We start from the raw sequence: 14606 nt of genomic DNA on the forward strand, positions 1-14606 counted from the left end.
TGGCCTGATTTTCTAATCAATGGCCTTTTTCCCTTTCCTGCCCATAGGCTTACAGTCAAACCCTATCTAATCTCTGAACTCTCACTAACTAACTAACTAGCTAACTAGTAACTCTCTCTATGCCTTTTAGGCTTACATTTATACAAAAGGTTTTGTAACCCATTTCGGTTCAGACCCTTAATCTTTTGAACTAAATCCTGAATATCCTCAAAGTCCCCTTTTGACCCAAATAATCCCTATGGATCCTCTCTAGTTCCACAAATCATGAAACCAATTCCTAATCTAAGATTTACAATTGATTTTCAAATCTCTCAATCCCCATGGAATCTTAACTAGCCTAAATCTCTCATGTTCTCCAACATTCGAGAACATTTACAATATGCCTCACAATATCTAATTAATTCATTTCCAAATCACTCAAAACATTAATAGTTACATTAATTTGATACATAGGAATCCAACTTCCTTAAAACACAAGACCCCCTATGTCTACTAAAATACAATGATATTTCTGAGCCGTATGCTCTTGCATCAGAACCGAACCCTTTGTTTTTAGCATTTCCTTCTATCAATGCTCCCGATTTCATTCAGATTCATAGCACACCACAATAAGGAGGCAACTTGCTTATTTCGTTTAGTTCATTCAGTTCTTCTTTGAGAAAGGAAAGGTGCCCCTTGGAGTGGGAGGTCAATCATGGACTTAGCTCCACTTCCTATTATTCATAGGATAATACGGAAGAAGAAAGTAATTTCCCAAAATGTTATAAGGAAAACCATCTATCCCCACCTCAATTTTCTGCATTTGGGTCTGGTGCACCCTCACCGCCCCTTGCTAGCTAGGTCCATAGAGAGATAGCTAGGTCAATAGCATAGAGAGATAACTAGGTCAATAGCATAGAGAAATCTTACTAGTAGTTTGGTCACTGCAAGCTTTGTAACATACAGGAGCCAAAGAAATAAATGCACCTCTTCTTAAGATGGTGTCTCTATTACCCTTCTAAATGCCTCGACCTAACGACCATAAAAAGAAGATATCAAAATGTGGTAGTGTTAGGTTAGGGTCCCAGCGTAGCCCAGACAGTAGTATAAGCATGGGCATATACAATGGAACATTTCCATAGCTTCCTTTCAAATATTTTTCTGTCAAGGAGTTGACAAATGGGCTAGACTAAAAATTGAGCTTTGTCGACTTCAAATTCAGGGTTAAAAATGGATTGTATTATGGGGCTTACTACGAAGGCACATACAACCACTCTAAATAGTTTATGCTTGCATCATTGGACAAATTGATTTCGAGCTGACAAGTACTATAAAATATTATAATCTACATGCCAAAAAATCTTCCAGGCTTAAACAAAAGAGTTTAGATCAAAATATTTGGTTTGAACATAATGAAGTATGATTGAACATATGAAGTATGACTGATGACTGAATTAATTTCTTTTATAAAATATCTCGAAAATTGGTTAGTGTAATCCATCGACTCAACGCATTCTACACAGGAGGCACAACTAAGAATGAGCAGTGTTATTTCTTAAAACCCTTGCGTTCTATGAAAGCCTGGCAGGGATCTCCTAAGGTTGTGGTACTTGAAAGCAGGGGAAAGCACGCATGAATGAATGCAAAAGACTCTGTAACATCCTATGCATTACAACCATCTCCGAGCTTATATGACAGTTTTAGTGGAAATATTAAACCAATCCAACCTTGCACAAATTTTATAAATGGCACGTCACAGGAACTCTAGAGCCTCGAATTTGAACAACCAGAGACAAAAAACCTATGGAGCAAATCTAATTTACTCATTCAAACCAATATAAATTCATGGGGAAACTAAATTGCAAAAGGAAAAACGAAGATTCAAACCTGGACTCGTAGAATTGTAGCCTTTGCAACACGAATCAACTGCCATTTGATCACAAATCGAGCAACTCACCGCCAAAGAAATTGGAAGGGATTGAGTAGTGTATGCAGGGCAACATTTTGAAACCCTCTGCATTTCTTGATGGATTTTCAAAATATTTTAAATTTGTCTGGGAAGAGGACATTTGTCACTCAACACCGTTTAGGTGGCACAATTATGTTTAATTCAAACATGCAGAGATAATTTTTGCGAAACGTATAGTTTATATAAGATGTGAGCCAACAATTAAACTTACATATATCCAACATTGAAACTTATATAATAGTGTTGAAACTTTTATACATAGCATTTTTGAAGTAATGCATTTTTAAAATTTCAAACTCATTATCTTAAGTTTTATCAAAATCACACACTCTTCCCGACAATAAGAGGTACAAATTGAAAGTTTGGATAAAAGTTGGTTTGGTAGAGTATTTTTTTTAAACATTGGTTAAAGCATGGAATGTATTAGTTAGTCAAAGTGATTTAATACTAAGTCAGCACCTATCCATCGTTATAGTCCTTGTTATACCTAAGGGACTAATAAGGTGTCTTACAATTAATGATGTACCTTTTCTAATACTTTCACGTTCTTAAACATAATGTATTGGATACCCAATGCCATGCCAACATATACCAACACTTTAACATGTTTGATTCTTGTTATGTCTGAAATCTCCATGCATAATGGACTTATACTTGTGACTCACAATTTTATGCACACATGCCTAAGTATACCTTGATATGTCCTAGTTCACTTTGGTGCATATAGATTTTTCAACATTTTGCAAAATACACACGGTTTAGCTGTCTCATTTTTGTGCTTAGAGCAACTCTTAGACCTACATAATCCTATACAAAATTAGTCCACAAAACTTGTGAAAAACTGTTAGAACACAACTTCTAGACTAGCTTCACCGTATCATTACAAATTAAGTGCATAATACTCTTTATTGCATGAAAATGTGTCATGTGTACGACCAATCAACCTTCAAGATCATTGGCGTTGTCCTCACTGTTGAGCTTATGAGTTTCTTACAGGGTTTTAAAAACTTCGCCAAGCTATAATAAAATAAACTTACGGAATATAATGACAACCGAAAACCTCACGATAATAAAGGTTGCATGTTGCGAAGCATTTGGGTAGTTAAAGGAGGTTTTTAGAAACTCATTTACACACATTTTTGCATCCATCAAAACTCCTCTAACCCCCATGCTCACGTAGTTAGTGTAATCTCATTGGAACATGTGTCGAGCAATCGTAATATGGGGTTGTTAAGAATTATGCTTAAATTGAGTCTCCAGTAAGTGCCTGTGGACTTGTACCTGCATGAAATTCAACTAAATCCAAAAAAAATGCTTTGAACTTGACGCTGAGGACTGAATTATAAATTACTTTGACATACATCTAGGATTTAATTGGATGGTTATAAGTTTGATATATGTAAGATTTAATTGGATGGTTTTAAGTTTGATACATATAGAATTTAATGGGATGGTCATAAGTTGAATTGGTTGAAAACCATCTCAGATGTATTTTGATTATTAATTTTGTGATTTTTTTATTAATTTAATTTAATTTTTTTCTTAAATATAATGGAATTTTAGAAAAATAAAATATATTTTATTATTATAATATTAGTACAATTATAATTATATTAATAATAAATGTATAAGTATTAATTATATTATTTAGTACAATTATTTACTTTATAAATTATTTATTTTAATTATATTAGGTGAGTGTAAAAAGATAAACATGTATTTACATAATTTTATTTGTAATTTGATATTTTGTATAGTAATTTATATTTGTATTAGGTAAATGTATAAAAGTAAACATAAATTTAGATACACAAATTAGTTAATATTCCAATTTTATTATTGATATAAAGAAAAACACTAAAATATGACAACATGTTTCATTTATAATCATAAAATAAACATTTATATTATATTAAATTAATTAATTAATTAATCTATAAACTTTCAATTAAAACACTATATAAACACTCCTCTGAAAAAATAAACACTTTAAATAAAATAACAATCATCTCAACCACTTCCTATAAAGGGAAAAAAATGCAACTAACTTTAATACAAACTAAAAAATAAAATCTTAAACACATCACATGTCTAATGCCATTAAAAAACTTTCTCATTTTAAAATAACAACCAACCATCTTAATCACTTTTTATAACAACTAGGAGATGCAACTCACAATAAATTATATATATATATAAAGACTTTCTCGTAGTTCAACTTGCCCAGTACTCCATTTTGAATTTTTTATTTTTCATAAACAGAAATCACTTTAATAATGTATTACTTTGTGGTAGCATTAATTATATATGTTTTAGGCTTTTAGCAAGTCATTGCATGCATGTTTCCAGCCTTTTATTGCATGTAGTTGCAAGTTATGTTCCTTTCGTATAAATTTGCAAATAAATCATATTGACGGCTGGCAAAGAGTCGGTTGAAAGAAGACTCCATTCAGTCCCAAAATATTTAGTCTTATCATGAGTAAGGTTTGTTTCCATTTAATCTTTTGTATTTTTATGTTTGTTTTGTGAAATTGTAGCTGAACTGCACAAAATGGATTTAGCTAGAAAACAATAAACAAAATGGATTTAACTAGAAAACAATAAACAAAATTTGGAAAGAAGAAAGAAATTTGTGAGAAAGAATTAATGAATTCTTTTCACTCACAGAAATAAATAAGAGAATACAAATTATATATGATAAACTCTACATGGCTGAACTAATGCACCATAGTAGTGAATCTAGAGAGATATGCATATGTATTCAAGAAAACTGACACCTAGCCCTAGTTAATTGGCCATGTAATAGTTAGTGAACTCTCCCATGCAAGTGAAGATAAGTAAAACTCATGAATGCATTTGTGGAATGCCCTATTGATGATAATAACAAGGTTTTCATGCATGAATCCACTCCACTAGTCTAACTGAAGTACAATTAAGTGCATGTTATATCTTCAATACCCCCCTTTAAGCACTACTAGATAGAAAACAATGGATGGGTCCCATTAGAAGGCCATGTAAGGTACCCATTTTACAATGCATCCAAGTAGCATAGGATAATTGAGACAGGAGGAAACATAGAAAACCACATGGGAACACCTCCCCCCCACCCTCACCCCCCGCACCTCGCAGCTCAAAATACAATGTTGAATATCAAATGCAAATACTAGGAAGTTCTGCCCTTCACTCCAAGGAGGTCTTGCAGAAAGTGAAACTTTTGCTCAGTGAAAGTCTTTGTGAAGATGTCGAAGGTCAATTTAGAAGTGGGATAGTAGTGCAAGTCGATGACCCCATCATGTGTCTTGATGTGTTTTGTTCATTGCCACTGCACTAGATCTCTACAAAATTTTAGTGTGCTTTTATTGTCGCACCAAATGACAATCAAGTGATGAAATAGGATACCAAGCTTAGTAAAGAATTCCTACAACCAAATGACCAGAATGAAAATGTTAACTGCACCCTTGTATTCAGCCTCTGTTGATGACAAAGCAATCATGGATTTCTTTTTCTGGACCAACAAATGGGGCCATATCCTAAATTGAGAACATATCCCGAAGTGGAATTGCAATCAATTTTATCACTAGACAAATCTGAATCATTGTGGCCAATAAGATCCAAAGTACATCCTACTGCATAATGAATCCCATAGATGATGGTTCCCTGGATATATCTAAGTATGTGGTTGGCATATTTCCAATGCAAGTCATGGATCGTGCATGTATATGGAAATTGAGTCTATTTCATATGAGAGATATATATGTGAGTGAGAAAGAGGAGACTCCTCACAAGCTGTCTATACAGGGTGCAATCAAGCAATGGTGTATTGTAATATCCCCAATTTTGATTTTTCATTTGAGGAGATTAACGGAGTTTATTGGGGAGGTGCCAGGCATAGCACAATTTTGTAGTTCGAGTTTCAGATATGATTTTGGCTTGAGGAGCTTGGGTGAAAAGGCAAGATTGCAGCTCATTGGCAGGTGGGGGCCACAAGAGAGACAAAAAGGGAATGCACACTTGTGGAGCAAGAGAGAGAAAAAGAAAGGGGATGAACTAGTGGAAAGTGGGGGCCACCAAGGGAGAGAGAGGCCAACAATTATAAATAGAGCAAGGAGGCTCTCATTTGGGGGATTTTTAGCCATTTTACAATTTCAACATTAGTTCTCTTGAGCTGCTTATCCAAGACAACCATGTTGTTCAGCACAAGGAATTTCCAAGCAGGAATTCCACCTCTACCTTCAGTGAACTTCGAGTGTCACCCTAGGGGAGTAAGAAGGAGTCCATCTCAGGGCTTCTCTAGGAGCTATATTGCAGACCATTTCCAGCTGGAGCATGCTTCTCTTAGGGTGTAGAAGGAAATTCAAAGGGGCTGAGAGAAGCTAGAAAATAGTGGAGTTTTGGTTGAAGAATTTGCAGAGATTTATCCATTGGGAGGGTGAGTTTTTCTTTGGTGATTTGCAGGGCTGAGAGTGTTGCATTTTGGAGGGCCGAATTTATCTATTTCAGGGGTTTTTGAACAACTACTGCGCATACATTTTGACAGGGAGATTTGGGAAGTTCAAGCTAAGGAGAAATAAAGAGGCTTGGAGTGATTTGCAAGGCTTGGAGGAGATTTTTATAGTAATTGATTGGCCTTGTATAGCATAATTATTTCTACAGGGCGTTTTTCCAGCTAGTTAGAACCATACACATTTCTTGGGGTCACCGGGGCACGTTGGATTCAGCCCAAACCCTTTCTGGGTTTTTGTGGGTTTATTGAGAGGAGTCTGTGACTAATTTTATAGAATTTTTCGGGCAATATTCGGGCCTAAAATCCTCATTCTTATAGAAGGGCGAATTGCTAGTTAGCTGGGGAGTTTGCATCACTAGGTGGGCTCGGTTTTGGCTTGGAGTTGGGCCAAACAATTTATGGGTATTTCTGGGGCTTTTAAGGAGAGTCTATGGTTGTAATTTCAAGTTGATCCGAGAATTCTTCAGGGAAAAATATTGCATTCCAGCAGCAGTAGCAGTGATTTTTTGGGTAGTGCACAGTACCAGTTTGGGCCAGTATTTCCTCCAGATCATAGTTGTACTACATGGGGTTTGCATAAATTGCATAGAAAGCCCAAGTTCCAAAACTTTAGCTCGTTTTATGTACTCTTTTATCATAAAATTAATAAAATGGCTCAAATTGTGTTGCTGGACATTTTGGTGTTTTAATTATTGTGTATGAGTTTTAGTTTATTTATCGTTCTTAGTCCATTGCTTGGTATTAGTTATTAAATTTCAATTAGGAATATTACAGTGGTATCAGAGCATGATCTTGGCCAGCTGCGGGGGAGCCAGCAAGATCATGGAGGATTTGGCCATGCATTCACATTGACTGGTGAAATTATGGGCACTCTGATGACTCCAAAAGAGAAGAGTACAAAAGGGATCATGGAGGAGCTGATGAGGGAGAACCAATTTTTGAGGATGCAAAACCAAAAAGTCCTAGAGAGGATGCAACAAATGATGGGGACATTTAGACATAACCAACAGAGAAGCCACACACATGGACACTCAATTCAGCAGAACAATACCCATGGCCAGCCCAACCGACCTACCATGCCTCATTTTCTGGGTGAACTGAGAAGGAGAGGGAACCAGACACCTTTGCAGATTTGATGAGGCCCTCCATGGATAGGATTGATGAGTGTGAGGCGTTGGATCCTAGGATCAGGAGGGCTTTCTCATTTGAGGAGCATAGAGGAGGACAATTAGAGGATGAGACTGAGAGGCACTTTTGTTGGTGGAGACCTAGCTTTAGATATCAGGAGCCTGAGGAGGAGGTTGAGCATGAGATTGTGGGCACACAAGAGTGTGAGGAGTGTGTCGATGTGTCCAATGTGACGCATGAGTCACCCTTGTTGGAGATCCCTTCGGTAGCTCTGGTTGACACCCTAATGGAGAGAGTAGAGCATACACTCAGAGGGCCATTTGTTGATGAGGAGCCACCCATGGATGAGATGTCATCCATTGTTGAGGGATCCATTGATGAGGTGTCCAGGGCCATGTTCAAGTTTTCAGGTGATAGCAACACACAGGAGGTTGATGAGGTGTCGGGAGACATATCCACCATTGATGAGGAGTCGATAGGTATAGAGGCATCTGTGACAGAGTTTCCAGACAATAGCTACCTATCGTTGATTGTTGAGGATGTTATGCATGATGAGCTATCTTTGGAGGGACAGTTAGTGGCTCATGTTGAGCCTATGGTGGAGGAGGATGAGCATCCGTCCTTAGAGTCTGTCATCGATGAGGAGCAGTCAGATGCATCGGAAGCCAAAAAAGATGTCATACTTTCAGACGAAAGTCCTCTTTAGGCATACATCAATGAGGGTTGCAGCATTATTGGGCCACCTCTGCATGTTGGTGAGAGAGAGGCCGCATTACCTAGGCAAATTACAAGGTTTTTCCAGAGTAGTGAGATGGGGTGACACGAGCTGTGCAGGGTGCAACATTCACATGATGGAGGACATGTTCCATGTATGGTTGTTCATGCATTCGATCCCTCTCTCGGGGTTGGATGGCAAGAGATATTGAGTTGGTATCTGGTGGAGCTGGCTAGGAGGTTAGATGCATCCATGGCCACAGTTCAACAGAGGCTGTGGATTACCAGAGGGGCTCAAGAGCCAAACTATTGTTGGCATCCAGGTGGGATTCTCCATCACATCGTGGATTCGGTAGGTGATGGTAGTAGTTGTATGATGGACTCGGTGGTTCGCGCACACACCTTTTCATATCCCCTTCAGAGTTCTTGTCAGCACTAGTGATAGGATGGATTGACAAAGGAGTAGGAAGATTTCATGAGTTGTCATGGCATGTTGGGTTGACATGGGATTGTAGGATGATTAGACTACTTTGGCAAGAGTTGGTAGGAGGAGGTGGCATTGTCAGGCCACCAAACAAGGCATCATATGGAGACAGTGCTCTCTCATTGATGTATTGGGCACTAGAGCTACTAAGGTTTGACATGGTAGCGTTATTCTCGATTGCATGTGAGGCGTTGGGCCACATAGGTGTACCTAGGCAAATGAGGAGGTGTAGATCACATCATGGTGGGTGTACTAGCAGAGTGGTGGATGCATGGGCACATATGGGATGCCCTATGGTACATGGTGGCATGGCATTGAGTTTTTGTATCCAGTTGTGCATAGAGTTGTGCCATGGAGTTCAATGCTATGCAGAGGAGTGTAGGGGTACGTATTTGAGTGCAGCAGAGGATGATGATGCACGATAGGTTGTTGAAGTGTTTCCGCCAGAGAGATCTCCTAATGATGGCATCAGACACACCATTGGGTTTGGCACACTTAGATTTGGAGAGCGAGTTGATGACAGGGCCAATTATGAGCTTCTATTTTTCACTCTCCAGCATTTCACCTTACAATGGACTTGAATATCGTCTCTTGATGCTCACATCATGAGCAACAAGACCCTAGAGGATGGTTTGAGACAGTTGGACGAGACATGGTGCATCAGGAGAGAGGATTTCCAGCTGTGGCATATGGTCAGGGCGCGAGTTGGTGGATGCATGCTTGGGGGTAGTCCGATCTTCTGTAGAGGTAACACTTGCACCACCCTTGAGCCCACACTCAGGGAGATGCATGACCCCCTTTTGGCGAGACATTCTGAGGTGTCTCATGAGCATCTACAACGGTTGGTGGACCTTACTTGCAAACGGATGTTTAGACTCTAGGCAGTGTTTGGGAGCGCTTTCAAGAGGCAGGATGACAGATCCCACTACATGGTATGGCTAACAAAGGGCAATTTCACATGCACTAGATTGGTTCGTGATGTAGGGATTCCATATATTGATTGCACGTAGGCACTTGAGACGTGGTACAAGTTGGTGCCAACCATTGTCGGGACTATGTTGCAACCGTTCTGGCTATGGAATCCAGGGAGTTGGTTGGTTGATGGGACACTCTGTTTTGTGATGAGTGGGATTAGGACAAAGGATAACCCAACTCACACTTGGTTTGACATGTGGGGGAGCGTTGAAGCCTTTGTCGCATGGCAAGGTTGGTTTTCCTTGTTGCTGCTACAGATCAGGGTGAGTGTTGGATGGGTAGGTTGTGACATCATGGAGATTCTTGGGCCAGATGTGTTGGGGCTCTATAGATATTTTTCCATTAGGTCCCAGGAGAGGAGGATACAAATTGCACATGATGGGAAGACTTTCATGGTCGAAGTTGCGCAGTGACAGCATGGTGTAACCATAGTTTTAAAAACCGGCCTAGCTAACCGATTACTGGCCTAACCGGACGGTTAGTAGGCCCACTGGTTGGAACCGGAGCAAAAACTTGGTTAAGGAGGCTGGATGGCGAGAAATGGGCCCTAACCAGCCAGTTTAGGACAGAACTAGCCGATTTGTAGCAAACCAGTCGGTTCTGTCCTAAACCGGCCGGTTACCGGCCATGCCCATCGAGGCCCCACACAGTGGCTTTCTCAATGAGGTTTAGGGGTTTTGGAGGGAAACTAAGGGTGCTTTCCCTCCAAAAACACCCTCTCCAAGCTTTTAAGAGGCCCCTCTCCCTCTCATTTGTCACATACATCTGATTTGGAGTGTTTATGAGTGTTTGTGAGTTGGTTTGGGAGCTTGGACAATGTTGAGTTTTTGTTGGAGTAGTCATCTTGGAGTTGGAGTTGGAGCTATTTTGGAGATAGTTTGTAGCTGTCAATAGAGTTGGCATCTTCAAGAGGAGGCTAAGGAAGCTAGTTTACATTTCCAGGTAAGGAATTTCACTTGAAAATTCTTCATTTGACTGTTTTCCATGAATTAAATTTTTTTATGTGTTATAAATTTATAAACTTCTCACTTCTATCATCTATGTTATCAAATCTCTAGTTCTATGCTATCAAATTTTGTAGCTTGCATGTGCATTTGTTTTCCTAAATTTAGCTTTGGTTTTCCATGTTGCTTAGCTGCAATTTTTTTTTAAATGGCAGATTTCTTTGCAAATTGTAATTATTTCAAGCAAACATAGCTCCAAAAGGAAAGGACAGTGCATGGGCTCATTGTGATGTAATTGATGGAAAAATGATATGCAAATTATGCCATAAATCTATTGGAGGTGGGGGGATTCTTAGATTGAAACAACACTTGGCTAGGGTAAGAGGCCAATTAAAGCCATGTGATGCACCAAATGCAGTGTTATGTCCTATTAGGGCAAAATACATTTCCAAGCTTGAAAAGTTTTATGAGGATAAGGCTAGGGAGAAGGCCATCCAAGATGACATTGCAAGGAAGAGGGAATTATTAGAGGCCATGAAAGAGAGTGGGTATCATGATTATGAGATTCAAGATTCAACTTATATCCCTTCCACCAATGACCCCTTTCACTATCTTCATCCTTCTTATGCCCAACCATCAAAAGGAACAAAGAGAACAAACATCCAAAGTTTTTTCTCATCTTCTGCCAACATTGCCTCTTCTAATCCCACTTCCTCCTAGCCAAGTCGTCAACCCACTTTGGATCAACATTGGAAAAAACAATGCAAATAAACTTCTCATCAATACATTTCTAGATGGTGGTATGATTCAGATATCCCTTTTAATGTTGCATGCTCACCTTATTACCGAGTTATGTGCGACTCTGTTATAGCTGTAGGAAAAGGCTTCAAAGGACCTAGTATGCATGACTTGAGGGGAGCTCTTTTGCACAAAGAGATATCTTCCATTGATGAGTATTTGGTTGAGTTTAAAGATTCATGGCTCAAAACAGGTTGCTCCATCATGTCAGATGGATGGACCAATGGAAAGAACAACACTATCATTAATTTCCTTGTTTCTTGCCCTCAAGGAACCATGTTTTTGAGATCAGTTGATGCATATGATAAAGTGAAGGATGCAGCCCTTCTATATGAGATTTTGGATGACATTATTCAGGAAGTTGGGGAGCATCATGTTTTGTAGGTCATCACCGATAATGCCTCAAACTATGTTCTTGCTGGAAATATGCTTGAGTCCAAATATAAGACCATATTTTGGACTCCATGTACTGCACATTGCATAGACCTCATGCTTGAGGACATAGGCAAAGTGGAGTGGGTAAAAAACATTTAAAGCATGCCAAGTGCATTACAAAATACATTTACAACCATTCATGGGTATTGATCCTAATGAGGAAAAACACCGAGGGCAAAGAGCTTGTTAGGCCTGCAATTACGAGATTTGCAATTCACTTCCTCACATTGCAATGTCTCAATAGTCAACATAAAAACTTGCAGAAAATGTTTTCTTCTGAAGAATGGTCTGAATCTCGATGGGCTCATAGACAAGATGGAAATGACACCAAAAAAAAAGTGTTAGACAATTATTTTTGGAAAAGGTCGGTAGAGCTTGTGAAAATTATCGAGCCCCTTTTTAAGGTGCTAAGGATGGTGGATGCGGAAAAATTGGCCATGGGCTACATTTATGAGGCTATGGATCAGGCAAAGGAGCAGATACGAGCAGCTTACAAGGATAGGTTAGCTAAATATGGCCGTATATGGGAGATCATTGATAATAGATGGAACAATCAACTCCATCGTCCTATACATGTAGCTGGGTATTTTTTGAACCCAAAGTATCATTACAAAAATCGGCTAGGAGATCTGCATGTTGGGGAGGTCAGAGCTGGATTGATTGATTGCTTGGAGTGCATGGTTGCTACCCATGCAGACCAGTTGGAAATTCATAAACAACTTACTGTTTTCACTATGACAGGTGGTACCTTTCGCAAAAACTTGGCAAAGATGGCAAGAGATGTGGACCAACCAGGTAAGCAATTCCAATTTCCAATTTGTTTTTCTTTTCAAGTTAAAATTGTTTACGTTCTTTACAACTCAAATTATAAACTAAGTTACTAATTAATGTCTTTTTCTTTGCAGCACATTGGTGGGAGTCATTTGGTGGCCAGTGCCCTCAATTGCAAAGGTTTTCAATTATATTCCTTAGTCAAACTTGCAATGCTTCCGGTTGTGAGTGCAATTGGTCTATTTTTGAGTGCATACACACGAAGAAGAGAAACTGTTTGGAACAAAAACGGTTAAATGATTTTGTTTTCATGCAATACAACCTTCGAATGAGGAGGAACTAAATGATGAACAAAACACTTGATCTAGATCCCATTATGTTGGATGATATTGATCCAACATCAGAATGGGTGGAGGAGACTAAAGATCCTGTGTTTGAGGCTGATTTTGATATCGACATGGCTTTAGCGGGGGATGAAGCAGATTATGTGGCGACATCAGAACCAGGATCAATAGCGGCATCAAGGAAAGGTAAAGAACAAATGGAAGGCACTAGTCATGCAGGTCGACAAACTCGTGCTTCCATTAGGTCCACTTCTATTGTTATTGGTGGCATTGCTACTGAGGTTGCAGATCAAGCTAAGGCATCCTCAAACTCTGAACCAAATGATATCGATGTAGCTCTTGATGATGATCCTGTGGCTAGTAGTGGTGATGAACTTGATGATTAATCATGTGTACATTGTCGACTTGTAGTAGGCCAATGGCCTCATAGCTTGCAGCAATGTTTTTGGACTTTATAGGCCATTTATAGGCTCATTGCTTATGTATTTTGCTATTTTGTCGATGATATGTATTGCACTCGGTGCCATTTTGATATATTCACCTTTACATGGTATATAAATGAGCAAACTTTGCATATTTTGTCTCTATTGGCTTGGAATTATGGTTTTAAATCTTAAAAATAGTTTTGTTTCATTAAAAATTAATTATTTAATGTATTTTTCTAAAACTGGTTCGTTTAGACCAAACCAGTCCCGGTTAGACCGGTTCTAGTCGGTAAACCGATTCATTAGGTGGACCGGTCCGATCACCGGTTCCGGTTTTAAAAACATTGGATGGAACCCATTTTAGACTAGCATGGGATCCGGGCATCATAGGATTTGGCAGTATAACTACCCTTGGGGATGAACCGATTTCTATAGGGAGAGATCATTCAGATCTTCCATTGGGATTTAGTGATTCACTGATGGCGTGGGGGACTTCATCAACATGGCAAGGGCATCAACAAGAAGATATCAAGGGAAGTTCATGCGAGCGAGACTTTATCTCTGCAGGGATTGGGTGGTATCTTCAAGAGTTTACTCTTGGAGTGTATGAGATGGACCACTTAGTAGGGAAGCTTCATGAGGAGTTGGATAGAGTGCTACATTATCATGATTGTGATTCCCTACTCATTCATGGTATGCAGAGGGCTTCTGGTACTTATACATGGCAGGATAGTGAGTGGAGCAATGGGAGCTTCACGTTGGACATGATGGTTTGGGATCCTGGTATTGAGGGATTCCTTCATGATATGACACTGCAAATGTCAAGAATGATTCAGTGGCATATCTGGGACCTTAGCATAGTTTGCAGTAACAGTGGGGATCAACAGCTAGAGAGGGTGCTTGTTCAGGCATTGCTTGAGGACAAGCAATTTTTGGCAGGGAGGACTGTAATATCCCCAATTTTGATTTTTCATTTGAGGAGATTAACGAAGTTTATTGGGGAGGTGCTAGGCATAGCACAATTTTGTAGTTCGAGTTTCAGATATGATTTCGGCTTGAGGAGCTTGGGTGAAAAGGCAAGATTGCAGCTTATTTGCAGGTGGGGGCCACAAGAGAGACAAAAAGGGAATGCACAC

Source organism: Pinus tabuliformis, chromosome 3_2, assembly GCF_031772625.1.
Source record: "Pinus tabuliformis cultivar Carrire ecotype Pingquan chromosome 3_2, CPIR1, whole genome shotgun sequence".
Lineage (NCBI taxonomy): Eukaryota > Viridiplantae > Streptophyta > Pinopsida > Pinales > Pinaceae > Pinus > Pinus tabuliformis.